Source organism: Chelonoidis abingdonii, chromosome 8 (assembly GCF_003597395.2).
Source record: "Chelonoidis abingdonii isolate Lonesome George chromosome 8, CheloAbing_2.0, whole genome shotgun sequence".
Classification (NCBI taxonomy): Eukaryota; Metazoa; Chordata; order Testudines; family Testudinidae; genus Chelonoidis; species Chelonoidis abingdonii.
Window position 1 is genome coordinate 103,900,675 of NC_133776.1, and position 25,557 is coordinate 103,926,231.

A 25,557-nucleotide genomic window follows, 5' to 3' on the forward strand; every position below is an offset into this window, starting at 1 on the left:
CCAGTATTATTAGACTTACTGTTCAGTTGGGAACCCCAGCGTGCACAGTTGCAACACTCACACTTAGAAAAAAGATCACAAACAATCCAACCCAACAAGGTAGATAGAGACATTACAAGTAACTAAACATCCATATACTTACACTATCCCTTGCAAAAGGACCCAAAGTTTCAGTCACCCTCATCATCCTCACCATCGTCATCTTCCTTATTGTCAATCCCCATGGGCATCATCCTAGCATCTGCCAAGGCACGTGGGCTGGAAAACAGCTTTTATGATATGTAATACTGACGCTCACTATGTCTCTGCCTATTCAATAGGCCTTTTTCTTATCTGTATTTCCTCAAGCTAATGTTGGGGACCTTTCTCCCTTAGGTTTCTAGTCCTTCTAGCTCAGGTTCATTAGCATATATGTCCATTAGTTACCATGGCAATCTTGTGGTCAGACAACTACTGATGTTCCTAATTTTAAAATACCTCAAAGTGATATCAACTGACATTTTGTGGTTACATGTCAGCAGTTTACTCATCACAACACTCTAACTGGGATATCTTATGAGCTAGGGTTATTTCTGCTTATGCTAAGACTTCTTCGGCCTGGTTTAGCTAACCTATTGCTATACAAACCTGAAGGCTCTTTGCTTTACAGGCTTAATTTACGTCTGTGCTTTATTGAGCAAATGCCTATGTACATAGGCTATAGTACTGACCTCTATTTTAGTCTTTTTTGCTTAACAAGACAGCAGACTGATAGCACAAGAATACAAATGCCCTATCACATACCAAACAAGATAGGCAAACACTCAGGCATAGAAAGAACATAAAAGGGACAATGGCAGGAGATGGCAAACATTACTAATTCCTCACAGTTGCTTCATAACATGGACCATGACCAGCATGAGACTTGGACTCCACCCACGACTGCCAACAACCTGCTCTGCTGGATGGAACATCAGGAGTTCTGAGCTGCAAATTCATCAAGATTGTAAAGAGATTCAGGAAGTCTTGGTGACATGGATGCCTGCAGAAGGGTTTATTCCTGTCGGTAGGAGCTCAGTGAGGTGGAATCACTGAGATGATGAGAAGAACTAAAGCATTACAGACACAAGAGAGAAGAGGAGGACATGCCTCAGAGACAATCTGCGGATTAAGTTTCCATGGAGGCTCCAAATGGAGAAAGGATGACGTATGTATTATACAAATTCTTCATACACCTCAAGTTATATTCAATGGTTTGGAAAACCTCTGCTCCTCTCAGGGTGATGAAGGGAGGCTGGTAAGTTTAAAGTTTTGACATTGCCGATGTATTAAGGTAAATTGTTTTGAGTAATCGCTAAGGGTGATTTCCCACTAGAAAGAAAATGAGATTTCAGAAAAACTGAGTTACATGCAGACTCCCTTCCTTGTTCCAGTCTATGGCTAGTTCACTGTGAGAAGGGAATGAGCTTCAGCTGGTGAGGCTGTGATTACTTTGCCTTTCAGAGCTCAAACTTACGTAAATCCACATTTCTCAGGTTTCCCTGGGCTGAGATTTTAATAGGGTTTCTGGAGGTTTCTATGCTCGTATCGTTTTCCTGGAATCTAGTCTCTCTTGATAAAAAGCTGATCCGTGGGTTAGGCTTTCAGTCCATTCTGTGTATGCTGCAGATACTGTGAGCATGGCTGGTTTGTTCCTCACTAAGAAACAGAATTCTTAAAAATGAAATTAATTGTGCGTGGATGTTATTTCTCCTCTTGGTTTTTTTATTTTGTTTTTTTCAAGACGATGTGCAAAGGCAAACGTTAACCCAAGTTTCAGTGTTAATGAGAGACGCCAGAGAGAGTAGGATAATGACATTCTAGAAGGACCAGAACGGTTCTAGAAGGAGTAGAATATTCTAGAAGCTTGTGGAATGGCATTTCAGCCAAAGGACTTTACCTCCACACTGGGTTAGAAAAGTGAAAAGAAGGTGCTTAGTTCCTTCATTAATGGGTAAGTCGTCTCCGCTTACACGAGAGTGAGATCACCCACCATCTGGGCTCTGCCTTCTATCCTGTTTGTGGGTCATGGACAGTTAGGCACAAAGCTCAGATATATATGCTGGTTAGGGACAGAGCAGTGACCTCTATGTTATGGCCTTGCTCCCGCATAGAGCAGGTATGGAGTATTGCTCATAGTGCACAAGCAATTCCTGAATGCCCAGGAGGACTAAAGTTCCTTCACCAGCCTCAGAGCAGCCCCAGAGCCATGTTCTGCTGAACTTCCCCAGCCTGTAAACCAGCCTGTCAGTGCAGAATACCAGCACCCAGTGTCATATCCCAGCCCAGCCTGCCGGGAACAACTGTTAGTGTGGTCTGTGAGCAAGACCTGCCAAACTCAGGATTCAGTCCCTCTATTGCTCCCAGACATTGGAAGCTCTACACACAGGATCTCTTCCTCAGATGCTGCCCCATTCACACAGCTACAAGACTTAAAGCACTGAAGGAAACCTCAACACATCGCATGTGCTTTGGAGCCACAGCGAAAGACAATGGACTCTTTGCTAGTCTGCATAGCAACATCTCCTTTGAGGAGGCAGTCTTCACCCACCCTAAAATACTACAGAAGACATCACTCAGTCTCCCTGATCTCATCCGCTCCAACTCAAGGTCTGATCTCCATTCCCTGAACACAGCGACTCAGAACCTGGTGAAAAACCATCTCTCAACAGCTCATCACCTCCTCCTGTGTCATGGACCCTTCCCATTTGGATTGCAGACCAGGATGCAATGCTGATCTTCATGCTCCAGGGATCAAGACTTGTCTGTAAATTACTAGACTGATGTGGTTTGAATGGGAAGCTGTTTGGAGCCAAGCAACTTACTCTGAGGAGGGATGACTGCAATAACGTCTTGTATCTTCTATGTTAAGCCTTTAACATCCACTTATAATAGTTCAGCTAGATGTGTGGCGCATGACTGTGGAAATCTCAGTGCTCCATAGGGCCCGGCTGAGTGAATGGGCCCTACGCCAAAAACACGTGAACTGAAGTCCAAAATAAAACCCTAAAATCGGTAACAAACAATCCGTTATTTCAATCACTTTCAGTTAGAGACACCACATCCTTGGGAGGAAATATGGTCTAGTGGGTGAAACACCGGGCTGGGGTCAGGAGACCTGGATTCTATACCTGCCTCTGCCATTGGCCTGCTGAATGACCTTGGGCAAGACATTTCACCTTCTTGTCTCAGTTTCCCCTTGTATATTATCCTATATAATAACGATACTGACCTCCCTTGTAAAGTGCTTTGAGAGCTACTAATGAAAAGTGCTTTGTAACAGCTAGATGTTATTACATGCAGAGAGTTTATTGTCTGACACTGCACCCCAATGCTGTACGTCAGCAATAGGCCAAACACACCTCCACGCTCACCCGGGTTTGTGATGACAGTAGGAAAGCCCCACAAGGATGAAACTGGAGTGGTTTGTCATGTCATCCAAACCCTGAGGTGCTCTCTCTCTCACTCTCTGTGTGTCTTGGAGACTGTGCTACAGTTTTCCTTTGTTGTGTTAAATACACTTGAAGGTTATTGCAAAATATTCTTATATTAAACACCCCACTGCTCCTTATGTGATATTTGTGGACAAACATTTTTGCATCCTGAGAAAATATATATGTCAGTAAAAGGGAATCACTTTTCACTCTATTCTCTGTGCAAATTCTGCCTCTTAAAAATTAGACAGACAGGCTTTTAAACGACCCAGGTTTAACCAACACATGCTCTATACCATCACTGCCACAAACGATGGTTCATATCAGGATGGAGAGTGAGAGAGAAAGTCACACTACAACATTTGCTTGAGGAAGGAGGATAACACGTGTAACTCGTTTGTCTGGCTAAGACATAGAATGCTTTGCCTGCTCCCCACCCTCTTAATGAGATGCCAAACTTAGCTTGTGCGCGTGCAATGTAAGGTCAGTATCTGCTTGGGTATTGGCTACAGAAGTGTCAAGCATGCTGATTAGAGACGCCCAGCTATTAATTTCCAAGCCCAGGATTAAAAAATTAGAAAGATATCAAATTAATATGGCACATATTACACGGGTTAAAAGTTGGCTGACTGATAGATCTCAAAATGCAATTGTGAACAGGGAATCATCGCGTGGGTGTTTTCTAGTGGGGTCCCACAGGGATAGTCCTTGGCTCTACACTATTTAGCATTTTTATTAATGACCCAGAAATAAAACATAAAATCATTACAGATAACGTTTGCAGACAACACACAAATTGAGAGAGTGGTAAATAGAGAAGAGGACAGGTCACTGATGAGTGATCTGGATGGCTCAGTAAACTGGGTGCAAACAAACAATATGCATTGTAATATGGCTACATGTAAATATATACACATAGGAGCAAGGAATGTAGGCCACACTTCCACCATGGGGGACTCTATCCTAGGTAGCAGTGATGCTGAAAAAGATTTGGGGGTCCTGGTGGATAATCAAATAACCATGAGTGCCTGGTAGAAGAGCTAACATGATTCTTAGAGGTATAAAAAGGGGAATCCAGAGTAGGAGTGTAGAGGTTGTTCTATTCTGTATTTGGCTCTGGTGTAACCGTTGCTAGAATCCTCTGTCCAGTTCTAGTACCCACAGTTCAAGAAGGATGTTGATAAATTGGAGAGGGATCAGAGAAGAGCCATGAGAATGATGAAAGGATTAGAAAAACCTGCCTTATAATGATAGACTCAGAGAGCTCAACTTATTTTGCTTAACAAAGACTTGGAGCAATTTGATTACAGTCTGTAAGTATCTACCTGGGAAACAAATATTTAATAATGGGTTCTTCAGGATAGCAGAGAAAGATCTAATATGACCCAATGGCTGGAAGTCAGATTCAGAATGGAAACAAGATGTAAATGTTTAACAGTGAGGGTAATTAACCATTGGAACAGCTTACCAAGGGTCCTGGCGGATTCTCCACCACGGACAATGTTTAAATCAAGACTGGATGTTGTTCTAAGAGCTCTGCGTGAGGAATGATTTTGGGGCAGTTCTCTGGCCTGTGCTATATGGAGGGCAGGGGTCAGACTAGCTGAGCAGAATGGTCCCTTCTGGCCTTGGAATCTTTGACTCTATATAAACAGACACCTACTTTCTTCCATTCCTGAGTCTTTGCTCCTAGCTTCCTCGTGCTGAACCAGCCTCTGATTCCACCTTCTCCCCATCTTTTATGGCTCAGGCCCCACTGCAAACTGCCTATACCCATCTCCCTTGAGGCAGCATCTGTGCTGATGAGCACCACGCTGACATAAGTTAAGGGGGGAGGCACCTCATGCAAATTACTCATTGTAATCCACATGAATGCCACCATTATGTAGGCCCCTCAAGAGCAGTCTCATCATCATTGACTTCAATAAAACCTCCCCTCACCCTCTGATCCCTAAATGCTAAGCTGACTGGCGGTTTTAAGGCACACTCTATATTTGCAGATGATAGTTTTCAAGAAGATATGTTATATCCTAGCTTGAAAATATACAACCTACTCCCTTAGTTTGGGGCAAAATCTAAGAATAGTTCTTCAGAAAGAGCAGATTTGCATTTGTTTTCCTCATCAGCAAGGTGTAACGGCCCAGTGGAGTCTGACCCCTGCCACCACACACCCTCGAGTGGCTCAGTTCTCTCTGTACCCAACAGCTGTTTCCTCCTCTGGCAGGCTTCTCTGTTGTGAGCATTACTCCTGGCTTTATGACACTGTTTACATCATTAGTTACCGCAAAACAACCAAACAATGAAAGCAGTCAGCTACCTATTTCTGAAGATCAAAAATTACCAATACACACCAGCTCTGCAGCAACTGCAAAGGGGCAGGTTCTAGGACCCACACATGTTCACATGCTGACATATAACAATTATTTACTCTCTGGTGCAGTTACTAAGCAAACAAATCTGGTTGTGATCCATTCATGGCAGAGGTGTTAGTTAACCTGCCTGTTCACCCGTGCGGCCCAATCCTGCAGGCAAACTTTGTCTTGACCAAATTTCTCAAACACAACTAGGGATTTGGGGTACTTCCATTTCTGGGTACCAAATGTGAGAGTCTGTGAAGGAGAATATTCTGAACACCTACGCTCCAAAAACCAAGCTTCTTCAGCCAGGCACACAGAACCTATTTGAAAATGACGGCTCTTGACTTTAATGTCTGGCCTCCCAGCAGAGGGAGTGTGAATGGGGCTTCATGTCAATAAATCTGGTTATTTCATTCTGCAAACATTGTGGCGAGATGAATGTAATGTTCCTTTGTCCATAAATATAGCAACATGATTAATTATGAGGTGTTGAAACAACAAACCACCTCTATACACAGAATAGGTCAATACCAAGATATACAATTAATCATTACATACCCCTACGGCTGAGTAACCATTTGGAACAATTAGCAGCAAACTCATTTGCCCTTTAAGGAACATTTTATTCCCCAATACTTTTTTCCTCAGGATTTTTTCTCAGATCCCTTCAAGACTTTTTAAGATAAACCATTAAGACAATCATACGGGAGTCTAACTCAATGAGTATACCATCTGGCCCAGAGAAAATAAATGCTTTCTTTCCTGTTAAATAATAATAGGAATTTAAAACACCACCACCACCACTACTTTTTCCTTTTTGCCATGAAGAAAAGGTATGTACAACCCTTATAGAAAGCCTATGACACTCTAAGATTGTATAGTCACTGCTCAGGAACCATCTATAGAAGCTGGACTCTGCTAGAGAGAGTGTCCCTAGAGATGTAACTGTCCATTTGACATGGGTGTACTTGTTTACAATCAGCAGATAAAATAATGTTTCCAAACAGTAGTTTTACATTAATATTATCTTGCCGAAAGCCCAAAAGGGTGGGTCTGCTGTTTTGTCCAAGAGTGAGTGTCAGACAGAGAACAACCACAGCGTATTAACACAGCAGAGCCCCAGGCTATGACACCGTCAGAACAAGTGGACTGACTACCTCCTGCTAGCAGCAGTGCTGATGTTCCAGGGGAGCACGACAGGTCCAAGCGACAGCACAGGGCACCTCCGAGACAGAGCAAACCTTGGTACCACGTTTAGTTAGTGGGTTGTTATACGTCTCTGTAACTGTGTGGTATAGTAAAGGGGGTGGGGAGGCTGCTATTAAGTTTTGCTGTAGAAGGGAAGAGGTGGTATTGCGGACGGTGCCGTTAAGGGCTGAGCTCCCCAGGCAGAACACCTGAGCGGGATGCAGTGAAGTCTTTGCTGCTGCTGTACACAGCCAGCTGCAACCAGACACAGACTAAGGTAGAGCTCCTGCAAGCACCGAGTGATCACCGAATTCCACCACTCCTTCCCCAGGGGCTCTGATACCAGCCCGAACTCCCTCTGCAGACTCCCTGCTCGCTTCCTGGTCCATCCCAGATTGCCCTCTGCCTCCACTGAGTTTTCCCTCCATTTCCTCACATGTCCTTCCTTTGCCTCACACTATCTGCTTTGGGAAACCCCTGATAATTCCCTGCATAATTCTCAGCTAAAAAAATATTGCACAAACTAGGCAACATCCAGGCACTTCTGACTGTAGCACAGGGGTGCTGTTTTTTTGTTTCAGATGCATGATGCAATATTTTCTCCTATCTGGGATATGATTGAGGAAGATGGTCTGTTTACATAACTGGCACAGAGTTAGTCATGAAGACACGTAACCAGGTTTACCCTTCCAACCTACTTCAGCAAATCAAGTTTACAGAAAACCCTTGTCCACAAGCAAGATTTCACGTCAGAGCATAGAGATCAAACACCAGTAAGTAATTCAACTGTAAATGCCAAGTCAATGAAAAAGGTCAAGCAGTGAAACATGCAAAGAGGCAGGTAATATTAGCCTTCTGCAAAAGCACTTGAGATGCCTGTAAATAATTGGAAAATGACACTTGACAAAATCCTACTGTGGTGCCCAGTACTGCGCGTATATCAGAGCGACTGAGAGGAGGTTTCACCTGCAGTCCCAGGAAGAAGCAAACCCCAGCACATGAACCCAACATTACGTAAGTCACTATGGGATGGCTCGATGCTTTAAGTGACAGCCTGGGGCCTAACCGCATTTCTAGCCCTGTTTGCTGTGTGCCCCGTCTCCCTTCTCTCTCGTACTTAGCCACCTTTGTAAAGTGCTTTGTGATTGTGACACAGGGACCCTTCATGCCAACTGGCAGAGGGCATAAGGGAGCACAGGGTTTCACAGGGACCCTGGGTCAGATATCTGCATAGTAGTTCACCAGATGCTGGCATCTGAGGTCTCTACTGAGAGCCAGTAGCCCACTGGTCATCAGACTCATTGTGATATCTGCGTGCTGATGATATTGAAGGAGGATGTATCCATACTATACTATCTTCTTAAGGTTTAGGAGTGAAGGCAGGTCACCGGGAGGTGACATGCCTCAGAATTGTTCCTGCCAGGCAGGAGGTAACTGACACTTATTTCCCTTTCTGGCCATTTGTGCATTGTGCATTGTATGCCTCACAATGTGTGCCTATTTACACACTGAGCCAGTGTGGACTGAGAGACTGCGAAATCTACGAAGGCGAAATTTACAGGAATAAGCAAACAGCAGAGGGTGTCCTGTTGATGAATAAAGACAAAGGATTAGCACTGTGGAGTGCAAAGGGACATATCGGTCCTTCACTGAGAAGGAAAACTAACAGCGGGGATGGGTCGGGGGGCAGGTGCACAGCTAGCCTGTGAAGTGCTGCATGGGATTTTGGGTGATTTAGGGACAAGAGGTGAGAGTATCTTGGTAATTAAGTCTAGGTTCCAGAATGCATGTTAACTATTTGTTTCCAATACATCTACTTGCTCCTACTCAAATCTGTGTTTTGTTAAATAAATGTATCCTGGTTTTCACTCAAAAGGTATGTATGTGCTTTGTGTCCAGTGGAGCTCTGATCTGGGGTGGGACTGGTACGCCGGGGTGTCCTGCTTCTTTGGCTGCAGCGGGTCAGTGAACACTGAGAGCATGGCATGGAACAGGGGCAAGACACTCCAGGGAGATGCTTGGAGGGCTTGGGAGTTGATATGTTCTTGTCGCTAAGCTGTGGAGTGGCAGAGGGGCCTAGACCTGGAAGGCAGCACTTGTATTGCCCATGACCGGTGATATCTGGGAGCTGACCTCTCCTGGCAGGCTCAGACAAAGTTTTCTTGGGCTAAGCGCACATGGAGCGAGGGGCCTCAAAGTCCTGGGCACCCACGGGAGGCGTCACAGAGATCCAGGGGTCTGAGATGCTGTATAAGAGCAAAATTATATTTTCATTGATCTTTGGTGGGCAGGAGATTTCCAGGTGGATTTTACCAGTGGCCCATCCTGCTTGACGGGGGAAGGTTTTGGCGACACAGCTCACAATATGGCACCAGGTTTCTTTCCCTGCTAACTCCTGATAGAATTTGGGTTAATATTGCTTTGAATTTGCCAAGTCAGGATTTTGGGGGGAATGGGGGGGTTATCCATAACTTTGTATTATCATCTTGTAATCTGGGTATCATTGCAGGATTTTTCTTTGTGCTCTTACAGAAGCACAGAAATCAATATTGCAGTAACCAGCTAAGCAGTACAGCTCAATCAGATCTGATGCCATCTGAGCCAGAATCATAAACACAGAGACATGATTCCCCTGCACAGTGAGCAAAGAGAGCAGGCCCTGGCATGCAGCAGAGTGTATGGAACTGCTAGCAAGTCCATTCGAATGGCCCCCTCTCCCCAGTCAGCACAAAATTCCCACTGACCTCACCAGAAGCCAGATTTGGCTGCATGCACGTAATTTAACCCCTGCAGTTTCAGCACAGCTAGACCAGCAGTTTCAGAACTGCTCAAGCATATCCTGCTTATAAGCTACATCATTCCTGGAGTCAGATCCCATTGGATTCAAAGATACTGGAAATCGGGTGTGAGCCAAGGACACTTTATTGTTGTTTTAAGCCTGGTTCTAATTAACGTTTTCATGCTAGAAAAGTATTTGAAACATCAGTGGAGGTTAAGATTGTTTGAAAGCATCTTATTTTCTTTTTTTTTCTTTAATTGGATACTTCTCTTATAGCTTCAAAACAAATGAGTCACCCTGAATGGCTAAACCAGAAATCTTTTCTTACCTGCCTTTAAAGATTCAAACTAGAAAACGAGTAAGCAAGAGAACACAAGTGCTGGAAATTTCTTGCAGTTCTGCCCTTGGCAGCTGCTTGCTGTCTACCCAGGTGTGGGAGGGCAGCAGTTCAGGCATAGGCTTGGCTACTGGATATGAACCTGATCCCAGTGCCACAATGCCGCAGAAATGTTCAGACTTCCATAACAGCAAATCTCATAGGAGAGTGTGCTTGTGGTTTGACTCCCATTGGTAGCTACGAACTAAGAGCTAAATTGTGCAGCTTTTGAAAAATGTCGGACAATGGATCCAGTGCATTTCTTGCAGATTACAGGATATACTCTCACCACTAACTGGCGGACCACTTCCCTTTAGGGCACAAAGCATGGTAGTAAGACACAGGGTACGTCTACACTACAGGATTACTCCGGTTTTACATAAACCGGTTTTGTAAAACAGATTGTATAAAGTCCAGTGCACGCGGCCACACCAAACACATTAATTTGGTGGTGTGCGGCCACAGTCCGAGGCTAGCGTCGATTTCCGGAGCATTGCACTGTGGGTAGCTATTCCGTAGCTATCCCATAGTTCCCGCAGTCTCCTCCATCCCATGGAATTCTGGGTTGAGATCCCAGTGGCTGATGGGGCAAAAATCATTGTCGTGGGTGGTTCTGGGTAAATGTCATCACTCATTCCTTCCTCTGGGAAAGCAACGGCAGACAATCATTTCACGACCTTTTTCCCTGGATTGCCCTGGCAGACGCCATAGCACGGCAACCATGGAGCCCATTCAGCTTTTTTTTTTTACTGTCACCGTATGTCTACCTGATGCCGCTGACAGAGGCGATACTGCAGCACTACACAGCAGCATTCACTTGTTTTTGCATGATAGCAGAGATGGTTGTCAGTCATTCTGTACTGTTTGCTGCCATTGTGAATTGGCAATGAGATGACAGTTTTCTGTCGTTCTATACTGTCTGCTGCTATCATGGGTGCCCCTGGCTGAGGTCGGCAGAGGGCACAAAGGCAAAAATGGGAATGACTCCCCAAGTCAATCCCTCCTTTATGGTTTCTAAAAATAGAGTCAGTCCTGCCTAGAATATGGGGCAAGTGTACTAGAGAACTAGTATATCAGAGAACACTGCTGCTCCGTGTCAGATCCCGCAGAAATGATGAGCTACATGCCATTCTGGGGGGAACCCCTGCAACAACCCACCCATTGCTTCCCTCTCCCCAACCTTCCTGGGCTACCGTGGCAGTGTCCCCCGCATTTGTGTCATGAAGTTAATAAGAATGCAGAATAAGAAACAGAGACTTGTAGTGAGATAAATGAGGGGAAGGCAGCCTCCATCTGCTATGACAGTCCAGCAGGACATTAGCGGTGCGGGGAAGAGGAGCCCAGCATCCTGCTACTATGATAGTCCAGCAGTACAGAATCTTTTCTTTACACATGAAGGGGGTCTGATGGAGCTCAGCCCCCAGTTGCTATGATGAGGATGGTTACCACCATTCTGTACCATCTACTGGAATGACCGCGGAATCATTCCTATTTTACCCAGGCACCCCCGCCAGCTTCACCTAAGGCAGCCAGGAGCACTCAAGGCATGATGACAAGGACGGATAGCAGTCCTACTGCACCATCTGCCACCAGGGGAGGGAAGGAGCGGATACTGCTCTTCACTGCTGCAGCATCGTGTCTACCAGCAGCCATTCAGTAGACATAGGGTGACATGAAAGAAGTCAAGAAATGATTTCTTTCCCTTTTCTTTCACGTGGGGGAGGAGTAAATGTCGAGCTATACCTGAACCACGCCGGACAATGTGTTTTGACCTACAGCATTGGGAGCTCAGCCAAAAATGTAAATACTTTTGGAGACTGCAGGACTGTGGATAGCTGGAGTCCTCAGTCCCCCCTCCCTCTCCATGACCGTCCATTTGATTCTTTGGCTTTCCGTTATGCTTGTCACGCAGCACTGTGTAGCCTGGAGATTTTTTCAAATGCTTTGGCATTTCGTCTTCTGTAACGGAGCTTGATAGAACAGATTGTCTCCCCATACAGTGATCAGATCCAGTATCTCCGTACGGTCCATGCTGGAGCTTTTTTTGGATTTGGGACTGCATCGCCACCCGTGCTGATCAGAGCTCCATGCTGGGCAAACAGGAAATGAAAATCAAAATTTCGCGAGGCTTTTCCTCGTCTACCTGGCCACTGCATCCGAGTGCAATGCCTTGCCAGAGAGGTCACAGTGGTGCACTGTGGGATACCGCCCGGAGGCCAATACCGTCAATTTGCAGCCACACTAACCCTAATCCGATATGGTAATACCAATTTTAGTGCTACTCTTCTTATTGGGGAGAAGTACAGAAACTGATTTAAAGAGCCCTTTATATCAATATACAGGACCTTGTAGTGTGGACGGGTACAGCATTAAATCGATTTAACGCTGCTAAAATCGGTTTAAACGTGTAGTGTAGACCAGGCCACAGTCTGTTCTAAATATACATTACACCAGCAGCAGCAGGGTTGTTTTGCTTTCTGTTCTCCACCAGTTACTGCCAGATCTGGGCTTGTGTGCAAACAGCAAGGGATCAGAAAGGTCTCAGCTCTGGGTCTGCAGGTACTGTGCACAGAGCTGGCCAAGAGGTGGAATTTTCTTCCCATCGGAATCATCAATATTTGGCAATTAATTTCCATTCTGAATCACAATGGAAAATTCAACATATTGGAAAATTTTACAGAATGAAAAATTTCCCAAAGTGTTGAATCAGAAAGTTTGACATCAAAATGTTGACATTTTTTAGTCAAAAGTAAATGATTTGACTTGTTGAAACAAAAAAAAGTCATTGTGTGTGAAGATGTCAACTTGAAGTGAAAATTTTGTTGCCGTTGGCACAAGCAGGAAATCGGAAAATGTCATCGAAATCAATATATTTTCATCTAATTTTTCAATTTTGACAAACACATTTTTCAATGGAAAAACTATTCAAGTAACAAGTTTTGACCTGATCTACTCCAAAATCTGAGAGAGGGCAGCCATTAACAATTCCTGTTTATTGGGCATTTCTGATATTACGGCACTTCACAGGTTACTGTGATGATGAAGAAGAATTTAAAAATTATGATCATGAATTTCATTTTATTAGATCCAGCGACTATTTTTAACTAGTACTGTGCTCACCTGGGTCTCTCCAGTGCCAAAATTGCTATGAGCATAAGTTTTAAATTATCAATGTGTCTTAAATTGCAGCATGAGACTTATTCTTGTGATTCATCAATACTTCTACAAATCTAAAACTTTCGATGTATTTTACTTAATCTGTGCCCTGCCTGATCTGATCTTCTCTGCATTTGGTTTTTGTTTGATCCTTTATTGTTCAAAACTCACTCTCTCTTTGTTCATGTTTCTTAAATAAAAACTTCAGAACAAAACCAGCAATGCTAGCCACAAAGAAAAGAGCCAAAGCTTCCTTGCCCTCCGAAACACACTCACACTCGTAGTCTCATATTCTCTAGTGCATGGTCCAGTTCAGTTTTCAACGACACAAGCGGTGGTGTTTCCATACCCCTTCTATTTGGAGAGAGTCCCACTTCTAAGGATCTGAGCTCCTGCTCCCAATGAAGACAGCAGCACAGGTCAATGGATATCACTGGCAAAGGGACCAGGCCTTGGCTGGTTTCCTTTGCAGTTATTTTTCCTGATACCGAGGATTAGCTTTCCTGCGTTAAGTTTCATACAGTTACTCCTGGTCCTGCCCCTTGTAACACCCGAAGCAATGTTTACTCCCCTGGTCTGGAGCCATCTCCAGCCTTAATGGGGGAATAGGATATTTTTCTACATTTAAAGTTACCTTGGCAAATAAAGAGTAAAGGCTTTGTAATAACGACAATTACTGCAGAAGGTCATTATTTTGTCCTGTTAAGAACCATGACCTCATCAGGGCAAAGCTGTAGTTTAGTTTCATGGAGATGAAAGAGAAATCTTCTCTTCTAGCTCACACTGCGTATAGTGCATTACTTTAATCAGGATATGCTGGCAGGCCTAAGTAGCCTAATATCAGCCTTTGGTAGCTGCATTTTTCTTGAAAAGGAAGTACAGTAGAACCTCAAAGTTACGAACCCCTCGGGAATGGGGGTCATTCGTAACGCTGAACAAAACATTATGGTTGTTCTTTCAAAAGTTTACAGTTGAACACTGGCTTACTACAGCTTTGAAACTTTACTAGGCAGAGAAAAAAATGCTGCTTTTAGTCACCTTTATTTAAATGAAACAGGCACAGAAACAGTTTCCTTACCCTGTCAAATCTTTTAAAAAAAAACGTTCCCTTCATTTTTTTAGTACTTTACATTTAATACAGTACTGTTCTGTACAGTATTTGTCCTATCTGGGGGGTAGGGAGGTGGTCTCTGTTGCCTGATTGTGCACTTCCAGTTCCAAATGAGGTGTGTGGTTAACTGGTCGGTTTGTAATTCTGGTGTTCATAACTCTGAGGTTCTATTGCAAAAAGGAACTTTATCAAGTGATCTCAGTGACTGAGTACAATGCTGAGGCTTAGATATGGTTGAACTTGTTTTGCTTAACTCCAACTCCAGGAGTCTGAAAAGTTGACTAAGATTCAAATATTATTGAGTTTGCATTCCACTTAGTAGAGACTAAGCAAACACTTCCGCAAGCCAAAACGTAAAACAAATATTTGACAATGGTGTGAACGTTTTGAAGAATGGGTGTATTTTTGTCAGGCACTTTCTTTCAAAACACAACCCACACCAATTTTTTTAATAGTTCCCTATTTCGTGTTACATTACCGAAAAAAGCCTCCACCTCTGAAATCCAGAGGAAAAAGCTGAGAGGAGGGGAAAATTGTGATTTATTTTGTAACACAATTTCTGATTGAGCTTTAATTATGATTTGAGGCATAAAAGTATACAAGTAACCTATCTTCCTTACTAGGCTGGAAAGTTCAGTCCTATTGGGCAAATCACCAGTAAGAGTATTGGGGAAATCTTCTCATTGTCTTCTATTGGCCCAGGATTTCAATGATTCTTGTGTGTCCCTCTCCCTTGCACCTTCTCTCTCTTCATGCAAGACAGAAACCCTGCTGAAAATCCTGTGTGTTGACTAATGCAATGAGTATCTAGCCTGTAGGAGGTTTCCTTAATTAGAATCTGATTCCATTAACAGATAACTAATCCACAGTAACTAATTTGACTCATTCCACCTGGGAGTTTGAGGATTTCAGTCCATGTCCAAAACAATACCAAACGCAGGAAAGGCTGAAACTCAGATGGTTTGGAATAAAAAAATTAGCAACGTTGTCGTGCTCTTATAGGCTTTTTGCGATTCAGATACTTTGTGGATCGTATTCCTAGCACTGGAGAACCGATACAGTTGGGCCACTGTATCATAATAAATTATGTCCTTGTCGACATAATAAAACCAACTCTGTGAGTGGTGGTAGCTATGTCTGTGGGGAGCGTCTCCTGCAGACATGAGCTCTCATGCTCACAGGGTTTTTTTTTCATATCCCTGAGCAATAAAAGTTTTGCCAACATAAGTGCTAGTATAGACATGGCCTTAGTTGGGTCCCTTTATTACAGCTGCATATGCAGAGACTGAAAAATTTACCAGGTACCCACTAGCCAGAAGCAATATTAAAGAGAGAGGTTCAGTAGAGGGACCCCAAGGCTGGATGCCGATGTGAATCCCAATTCCAACCCCGACTGCTGGGGGAAAAGGCTCCATTTGTCAGTCCAGGTGTTTGTCAATATGGAAAAGTCCTTTAAGATTTAATAGAAAGCAATAATCTCCCCATAACTTTTCCAAACTGAGAAAAATGTAATAGAGCATCTGATCCCTGCTTTATGGTCTACACGGGCTGATTTTAAAACCCTATGGAACAGAGCTCTCTCTCTTTCTCTCTCTCTGTGCAATCCTATAGGATTCTAGGATAATTTCCTTAAAACCTGATTGGATTTTGTCGTGCTTCATTGTTGTTCACTTTTTATTGTAACAGTGCCCAAAGTCCCCACTGTGCTGTGTGCCAGAGGAGCATCTAGGAAGAGACAGTCCCTGCCCCGAAGAGTTTACAGTCAAGAGATTAAAGGCAGACGGATGGATCCGACACACAAGCCAGGCGATGGGGTGAGGGCAGGCATGCAGCAAGATAGTTCTGAGCCTTTCAACATGTTTGTATTATTTGTGCCACAAAATCCAGCATTGCAAGGTGGGGGAGAAGCTCTGAGGACGAGGGGGGGAGAGGGAGGGACAGTTCCAGTTGGAAGGAGGTGTGACTAAAGACCAAGGGAAAGCGAGGGGAGGGAAGTGGAATGGGGTACTGGAGAAGAGGGCTGGGGAATGAAGAGCATCATGGGCACAGAGCTTCATGCTAGCAGAGCCTGGCACATGGAGATTCAAGAACGGAAGAATCGCTGACCTGGACCTGCCAGCTTGGGTAGTGTCACGGCTGCACAATGAAATGTTTGCCCAACACTGACTCGAGTCATGGCAGCAATGAAGGAACCCCAGTGGGCAAAGCTAGCATCAGACAGTAACTTTCCTAGGGCACCAAAACCCTCCTACCTAATACAAGCTCCATTGCCATGTTCCTGTTGTGTTTCTCTGTAATGAACACAGGTCTCTTGTACACTGGGGTCATGCTACTGACACCGAATTTGGGAGCATCACCCCAATCCAGAGAGCAGAACAAACCAAGTGGCTGGCATTCCTGCATCCAAACCTTCTCTGGAAGCTCTTTGAAATTGGATTTCTGGTTCTTCCTTTACATCTTACTGGTAACATCACCCACATGGTCTGGTCACAGGCCAGGGAAATAGAAAGTTCTGACCCTGGCTCCCTCTATAGACTCACTCTGTGTCTTTCATCAAGTTGCTCTTCCACTTTCTGCTCCAACACCGCTGAAATGGGGACATTACTATAACGGCGATGATTATTCAAATAGGTGCTGACGGCGTACACTGTGCTATTTAGAACTAAGAGAAATATGCAGGCCCTGCCCTGAAGAGACCTCACAGATGAGCTGTGAGTATTCATGAGCCAACCACCACTCTCATTCTGTCTGATGTAAATCCAGAGTAACACCATTGGCTTGGATGGGGCTATCCTGGATTTCCAGCACTGCAATTGAGAGCAGCAGCTGGCCCAATGTTTCCAAAGGGTTTGTAGTAGGAAGCATTATGTAAGTGCCGAGCAGTATTCCTTCTGATTCTGGCACGAGTTCTCAAACAACACAAGAAAGGATATTCCTAGAAGACACCCTGGGCACCGGAGGAAATGGGCTGTCCTCACAAGAACCATAGCCCAATTTTGCACTTAAGGAGATGAAGATAATGTCTGTGGAAGAGCATCTAAATTTTGGGTGCTGATTGGAATCAGACCCCTTTCATTTCTTTAGGTTCCCCCAACCACTCACAGTAATTCATCACCATGGATTCAGTGACAATGTTCCAAACAAGACAATTGCCACACTGAATGAATGAGACAAGAGGTTTCATTATTGAAGAGACATTTCTTCGGATCTGTCTACACTGCATTGTAAACCCGGGTCTCTGGGACCTGGGCTTGTGGACTTGCTGGTTCCAACCCTGCGCTTGAGCATCCTCACTGCATTGTAAATCTGGGTTTATAATTGCTGGACCCAGGTCTGACAGCCAGGCTAGTGCATCCATATTGTACTATGAAGACCTTTTGACTTGGATTTGTGACTTGACCTGTGTCCACACTGCAAAATGGCAGGGCTTGCACTCAACTCACAGCAGAACTTGGGCTCTGACCCGTACCGTTAACAAGTGCCTGGGACCCTGCTTCTGAGCACTTGCAGTCCCGAGTCTGCCTGATATGTGTGGATGGAAGTGGGGGCTGGGGCTCAAACCTGTGTCAGAGTCCAGGCTTAGTGAGCAGTGTAGAAATACTCTGTATGTTCATAACAAGTCATCCACGACAATGCAGAAAGCTATTAAGCTTTGATTTAAATGTTATTAAATATAATGCCATTAGTATGAAGAAAGCTAATCCAGCATTCTCTTTCACAGCTTGGGAGGTAGATAGGTCTGACACCCTGGAAATAAATTGTCTGTGCAAGTATTTTAAACTATAGCTTGTTTAAAGTACTCTTATCTCAAAACAGCAACATACACACACACACAAAAGAGAGCGATATCAACAGGTGTAAAATCAACAAGAACTGACCTGCAGTGCTCTGGAGCAGGAAGCTTTAAAGGCTGCCAAGTTTATCTACAATGAGGTTAATTCTTTCTCTTGACCTCCCTGATCTTCATCCTCAGTGTTTTTCAATCCCTGGGTATAGAACTGCAGCGGATGGAGCCCTGTTGATCCTGGAGAAACGGTAACAGAATGAGAACCAAGCAGCAGGTGCCTACAGTGTTTGAGGGGAGGGGGCCCCTCTGCATTTGTGCCATCTCTAATTTCAACACTATAAAACCCAAAACCTGGAGCACAAACTAAGGCCTGGCCCTGCACTGAGCTCTGTGTGAGCAGACCCTTAAACACAGGAATAGCTCAGTGCAGTGCTGGGGGTCTATAACTCCATGATGTCTGCCTGGCGGGGCACAACTCAACTCATTGCTGTCTTGAATGGCTGGGACTTTCCTTGGCCACTTTGCAATTCAACGTGCACTCAAGTCCATATCCAGCTACATTTCTGTTCTCTCAACTTTGTTTTTAGCTTTTCATTTTGGCATTTTAATCTAGTTTTTGTCAATAGGGGAAAGAAGTTTATGTTTTCACATGGTTTTCCTTTTAAAATATGCTCCTGACTTCTTACCAAATAGAAATCACTCAGAGACGCTCTAGATCTGAACTCAGAAACACTGGGGAAGCCAACACATGGTATTTTAAGATTTATTTTATTGTTAATGCTGCCGTGGAGACTTTTTTTTCATGGCCATGTTTATTTCTGAGCTCTTGAAAAGAATCAGAGGAGTAATGAGAAAGTTAGGCAAGCCAGGACACTGTATCTGTGATCTTGTTGGTGGAGCACAGCTTTTCTACACCGCAAGCTAAATTCCAAGTCCTTAAAGTCCTTCTGAAGGCATGTGGCTGCTGGAACTAATTGGTTTATTAATGTTGTTTAGTGCACATTGAAACAATCATTATTGCCTAGCCAAATAACTAGAGGCCACTCTACGCTGTTTGCTCTTTAAAGTAACAAAGAAAACTTCCAAACGAACTTTGTAGGTTGGGTCGGATTCTTTTCTCAATAACTTCCCAGGCCCACTCCACTGTCACTCACACCTGTGAGAGTTTGGACAAAATCTATTGAAGCCAAGAGAGTCACTGCACATTTATACTGGTGTACTCCAGAGCAGAATTCGGCTCATTGACTTCAGGGGAGTTATCCCTCATTTACAACTGTACATATGTTAATGAGGCACACCATCTGTTGCCAACATGTGACATTTATTACATAGACACATTACATCTCTCCCTCTTTGAATTCAGTGCGAGAGCTTGAACTCTCCTTAGTGAGGATCTGTCACCCATAAACAGGCAAAAACTCCACAGAATAAATTCCAACAACGGACTAGCTCAGCAGAACCACAGCAGTCTGCAGAACACACTTAGCATGCGTGTCACATGGCTCCCACACACCGTGCTATGGCTGCATGACCCAAAAGAGGAGAGGTTTAAAGTCACCCTGCCCATGTGGCCAGCTGCACTGGAACTGCTGCCAGATTCAATTCTAGGAGAGGGCAGGTGGCAATACTGAAACAAAAGAGCTGAACCCTGCCTTGTGCCCAAAGCTTGCCAGTCTGAGGATCTGGTGAGCCATGGAAGGGGAGCAAAGACCCAGGAGTAGGGGGCTCCCTTTTAGGAAGCTTTACCTAAGAAACCAATAACAGAAACTTCCCAGATGATTTCAATTGCCTTTCTGTAATGGGGACCTCAGGCTTTAGGATAATCACTGACACCTTGAAATGCACCAGAACCAAATTCTCAAACCACTACAGAAGCAGCTGTGTTCAGTGGTTCTGAAAATGGCATGGAAAAGTCTTGTTCCTTCTGGCTGTGGTTTTGGCTTCAAAACAACTAATACGGCCTAATCCTTAACCAAGGCTTTACTTTAACAAATGTAAATTCACCCCTCTAATCACTCCTCCATTCTTGCAGGGTAAAAACCGATGTGTAGCTTTAAGGATGAGAGAGAAAGAGCATGGTTTTACTTTAAAATGAAACTTCATCCTTACTGAACATTTAGAGCAAGGTGCTGAGGGGCAGGATGGGGCCTACAGCACATGGCGTCTTCGCACCATGATTTGCCGAAAGTCTCCAGCAGGGCCAATGTCCAGGAAGTCTGATGAACTAGCAGCTTAGACCTGGGCTGTGGGTCACTATCTCCAGGTTATTTCCGATGCAAACATTGTTACCCGGGCCATTTCCTGAACAGGACGAGCCCCTCCACTCCATCTCAGCTCTCCATGGCTGAAATGCAGCTGGCTACCCTGCAGCAGTATCAGTGTGGCTGGGGTGCTGCTCTGTGACAGGCTACAACGCTCTGTTTACTTTTCCTATCTTAAATAGCGAGATTTTTAAAATGCCAACAGCTCATATCAATTTTTTAAAGGCTTGTGAGTAAATTACACTTAATAGCTGTCAGAGCCAAACCCTGTCCTTGATTTAGCCTCAACTCTGACATCCAAAGATCGCACGGCCATAGCTTCTCACTGGGAGCTCATGTTCAGCTGATTATCCACCATCACTCTCAAGTCTTGTTCAGAGTCCCTGCTTCCCAGGATAGAGTCTCCCATCCTGTAAGTAGGGCGGACATTCTCTGCTCCCAGATGTAGAACTTCAAGCTGGCTGTATTGAAACCCATTTTTTATGGAAAGTTGAGGAGAATTTGGGCAGCCAGGGGACGAAGATAAAGGGACTTTGTCAGTGCTGAGGGAGGGAGAGGTTGGCAGTTAGAAGGGGTGAAAGTTAGAAGGTCAGAAGAAGAATTTTCAAAGCTGAGGAGAAGGGGAGCTTGGCCTTTCCATGGATGGGATGTGGGAGAGGCGGGAGCTGCCCAAACGGCGGGTTTCAGTCTGCAGTACTCTCAGGGTATGTCTTCACTACCAGCCACATCTGTGGGCAGCGATTGATCCAGCATGGATCTATTTATTGCATCTAGTCTAGACATGATAAACGCTCTCCTGTCGACTCCTGTACTCCAGCACCGCCAGAGGCGCATGCGGAGTCGACAGGGGAGCGGCAGCAGTCGACTCACCGCAGAGAAGACACCGCGGTGAGTAGGTCTAAGTACATCGACTTCAGCTACGTTATTCAAGTACCAGAAGCCGCGTAACTTAGATCCAACCCCCCACCCCACCCCAAGTGTAGACCAGGCCTCAGTTTCAAAACATTTGTTTTTCTAAAAGTAGGAATTCACCAGTGCAGTAACATTCTGACCTTGTATTAATGGAAGTTATCTAAGGGCTAGGCAACTGTGAACATAATGTTCAAAACAGACCGCTTAGCACTGGTCAGAGGATTCGGATTTTATCACGCCCAGGAAAACACATTCTGAGTTTCCCAACAGCTGTTTTTTTCCACTGTGGATGATGAAACAACTACAGTGCTACTGCGCTAAAGTCACATGACCAAATCCAGACTGGTCACAGACAGCATGTGGAACCAATCGCGTTTCTCCCATAAGTGAGTCTGTCTCTCCCTGGCAGCTTCACGTGGGACCACACCCCAAATGATGTTGTCAGGGATAACAGCAGAGATTGTTGAATAATGTTTCCCTGCTGCCAAACTAAAACCACAGAGCTGAGAGTTCTTCTTGCTTCTCACTGTCCTTTGGGGAAAACTTTAGTACTTTATTACCTCTCTGCTTGCCTGTGCATTAGCTCCCCGTAGTGCTTTGATAAGCTCTTCACCACTGGCATTGCAAACGTGCACCTACTCCTCAATACGAAATGATTTATATAACAAACAGATAACGAAACCATGGCCTGCCCAAGTTATCCAGCTGATTCTAGCATTAAATGATACACAGAACTAAATGGAACACATGGGCGGAAATTGAGTGTATCGTCAGCACTGCTGCACTTTCCCTGTTCAGGTTAGAGCCAGCTGTCAGGCAGACTTAAGGGTGGCCACATGGCGTACTGGACTGAGGAGGGGACTCCAAACCAAGACTGCCTGAGTTCTCATCATGGCTTTCCCCTGACTCACAGCACATTCCTGGTGCTCCCTACACTCCCAGGGAAGTCAGTGAGAATTGAGGGTGTGAGTGGAATGCAGGGTTGTGGCCCTGAGTAAGTCACTTAACTTTCTCTGTCTCGGTTTCCTCATCTATAAAATGAGTCTAGCAACGCTTTGTCATATTACTCCTCACAACACCCCTCTGAGGTATGAGGTTAATTCTTGTACAGCACTTTGAAGATACAAAGTGCTTCATGCTATTGTTAATGCGCAGCCCCAGAAACTTCACCCTGTCTGTCCATCTATCAATGGGAGTCATTCAATACCAACAACGATGACTTGATGCACTGAACAGACACGCCTTTGGGTGCATACATTTTCCCACCCTGCTCAGCTGATGTCCCTCAGGACAGTTCCGGAGAGATCGTCTTCCCGCAGTCCCAGCTCTATGTGCCCATTCAGTCCTCCCCCCGATGTTGTATTAGCAAGAAGAGTTTGGGACTCTATCCTTCTCCATAACAATCCCCTCCATCCAAGACTTCAGCCTTCAGACTGCGCAGTTGGTCTCATGCTCCAATAGCCACAGGAGCAAAAATCACTCTCGCCCATCTGGGGCTGGCCAGGAGACCGCACCTGCTCCTCTCCCAGGCCAGGATGACCCACACTTTCACAGCATCTGGGCTACGCTGTGGCAATTCTCCTTGGCTGGGAATGAAGAGGCTCCTGTGGGTTCCAAATGCAGCAGCCTGGTTGTTCAGTAACCTGTTACTCTGATTCTTGCACTATCTCCCCTTGGAACTTCAAGCACATCGAGGCGTCTGCCCCAATTTGCAAAGCCTTGCATGGTATTGCTCCCTCCCTCTTTTTCTTTCCACCAAAACTTCCCACTCCAGTGATGTCGCAGAGGCACAACAAAACTGCTGATTAATAGGGAGAGGCAGGTGACTGTGGCAGACAAAGGTTTCAGAGGGGCTAGCTCAGGACTGATGAATTGACTCACTGCCAGGGAGAGGGAAACAACCTCCAAGCAAAGTAGCGCCGGAATTTTTCTACAAAACACTTTTTCACTGGAAAATGCTGATTTGTCAAAACCAAAGTTTATGGGAATGTCCTGGGTTCGCCAAGACTTTCCTCAGGAAAAGTTTCTCAGACCCAGGCTGGACTTTTGGGTCAGGGAGAGCGCCCTGGACTAGCCCAGCACCTGGAAGTGAGGGCTTTCACTTGGGATACAAACAGCCAGACTAGGTCAGGTCCATCTAACCCAGTATCCTGTCATCCGACAGTGGTCAATGCCAGGTGCCCCAGGGGGAATGAACAGAATGGGAATCATCCCCTGTCGCCCACTCCCAGCTTCTGGCAAACAGAGACTAGGGATGCGGCAGTCCTGGCTCCAAGTCTGTGATGTGGCTGATTTGAAGCCAGGACTGGAACTCAGGCCTCCCACAGAAGTGCCTGACCATGAAGTTGTTGGCTATTCTGGGGCATGTTCTCATACACACATCAAAGAATGCCTGCAAGTCACAGTCTCATCTTGAGGAAGAATGGGAAACACTTCCGAACTCTCCAAGAGAGTCGCAGGATGGGGAAAACATTCCCCTTCCAGGTCCTCCCACATTCAAAGCTAAATGCAGCAGCCACCTCTTTACTCAGGTTCCCTGCGGCAGCTGCTAATCCAAGGGTTCTCAGACTGGGGGTCAGGACCCCGCAGGGGGGTCACGAGGTTATTACATGAGGGGTCACAAGCTGTCAGCCTCCATCTCAAACCCCTCTTTGCCTCTAGCATTTGTAATGGTGTTTAATATGTTAAACAGTGGTTTTAATTTATAAGGGGGGTCATACACAGGGGCTTGCTGTGTGAATGGGGTCAACCAGTACAAAAATTTGACTAAGTCCACTCAGCACCCTAATAGTGGCAGAGATGGAGAGAGTGTTCTGTACATGCTGGAGGCTTGCAGAAAACAGAGTGCTGACTGCTATAGAGGGACCTGGGTCAATGGCTGCATACCCTGAGTCAAGTCAGTGTCACACGGGTAAAAGGCTCTGTAGCACTGCCCCTGGGAAAGCTTGGCCATGACGTGAGGAAGTGCCCCATTATCTTTTCAAGACTTGTTTGTGTTGGAGTGAGTTCCAGGATGATCCATACTGGGCTCATGGAAAACATGTATAGAGTGCTTTGAAAACAAACGATCTGTATCAGCGCAGGTCTCTGTATCAATAAAAAGTAGTTAAATATTGGCGTTCATAGCCCATTCAAGTCTCTGACAAAACTACTGCACTGTACCACATCAGCCAGGGGTTTGAAAAATACGAGAAAACCAAACAAACAAGACCCAGGAAAGATGCCACCAGCTGTAAGAAACCAGACCTCTATTTGTGCAGAATGCTCATACTTCAAAAAGGAATGAGGGGGCTTTTGTGGAGAGGTGCCTTTCAGAGCATGGGAAATGGGATATGATATCAGACCTGGGCATGATTAGAACATGGCTGATGTCTACAAGATTTAGGACTTTTCTTGGAATTCCTGCCTTGCTGCAATTGTAATGATGCAGAGATACTTTTGTAAAGGTGAAATTGTTATTCCGAATACAGTTGAGATTTCATTATAGAAACATCTTGTTCAAGTGTGATTATTTTTAAAGGCCACTTTGATACTGGAGACTAAAGAGACTGACAGCTTCAAAATGGACTAAGCCCCACCCTTCCCATTAAAAGAAACGACTTTTATTGTTATTTCAAATACCCTCAAGAGCAGGGGTGAAAGTAACTTAAAGGACTTGCCGGTACTCCAGAGTCCTGCGGAGCAGGAGGGGCCTCAACCGGAAGAGGCGTGGCCTCTATCGGAAGAGGTGGGGCCTTTAATCCCGCGGCTTTTAAATCAGGATTTAAAGGGCTCAGGGATTTAGCTGAAGATAGGGGCTGGGCCTTTTAAATCACCTCCAGAGCTACCAGCTGCAGAGGCGGCTGGGAGCCCTGGGGTTCGGGCAGGGGTGAAAGTAATTTATATTTCTTACCCATATGGTCCAGTCGCAAGCAACCCACCTCTCCTATGTACTTCATGGATCCCTCCCACTGCATGGCATAAATAGAGAAAATAAAGCTGCTATTACTACTATCAGTACTGTCTGTAATAAAACTTTACTATTGGAATAAGCCTGAAAAAGTGAAAACTCACTGTCACATTTTTCTCCGTGTCTTCTCTCCTCCTCCAGCCAGGCTGCGGACACTAGGCTCCATGCTTTCTCCCTGCCTGGCACTGAGCAGCAGCTGCAGGGGCTTCCCTCTAGCTTGTAACAGGGA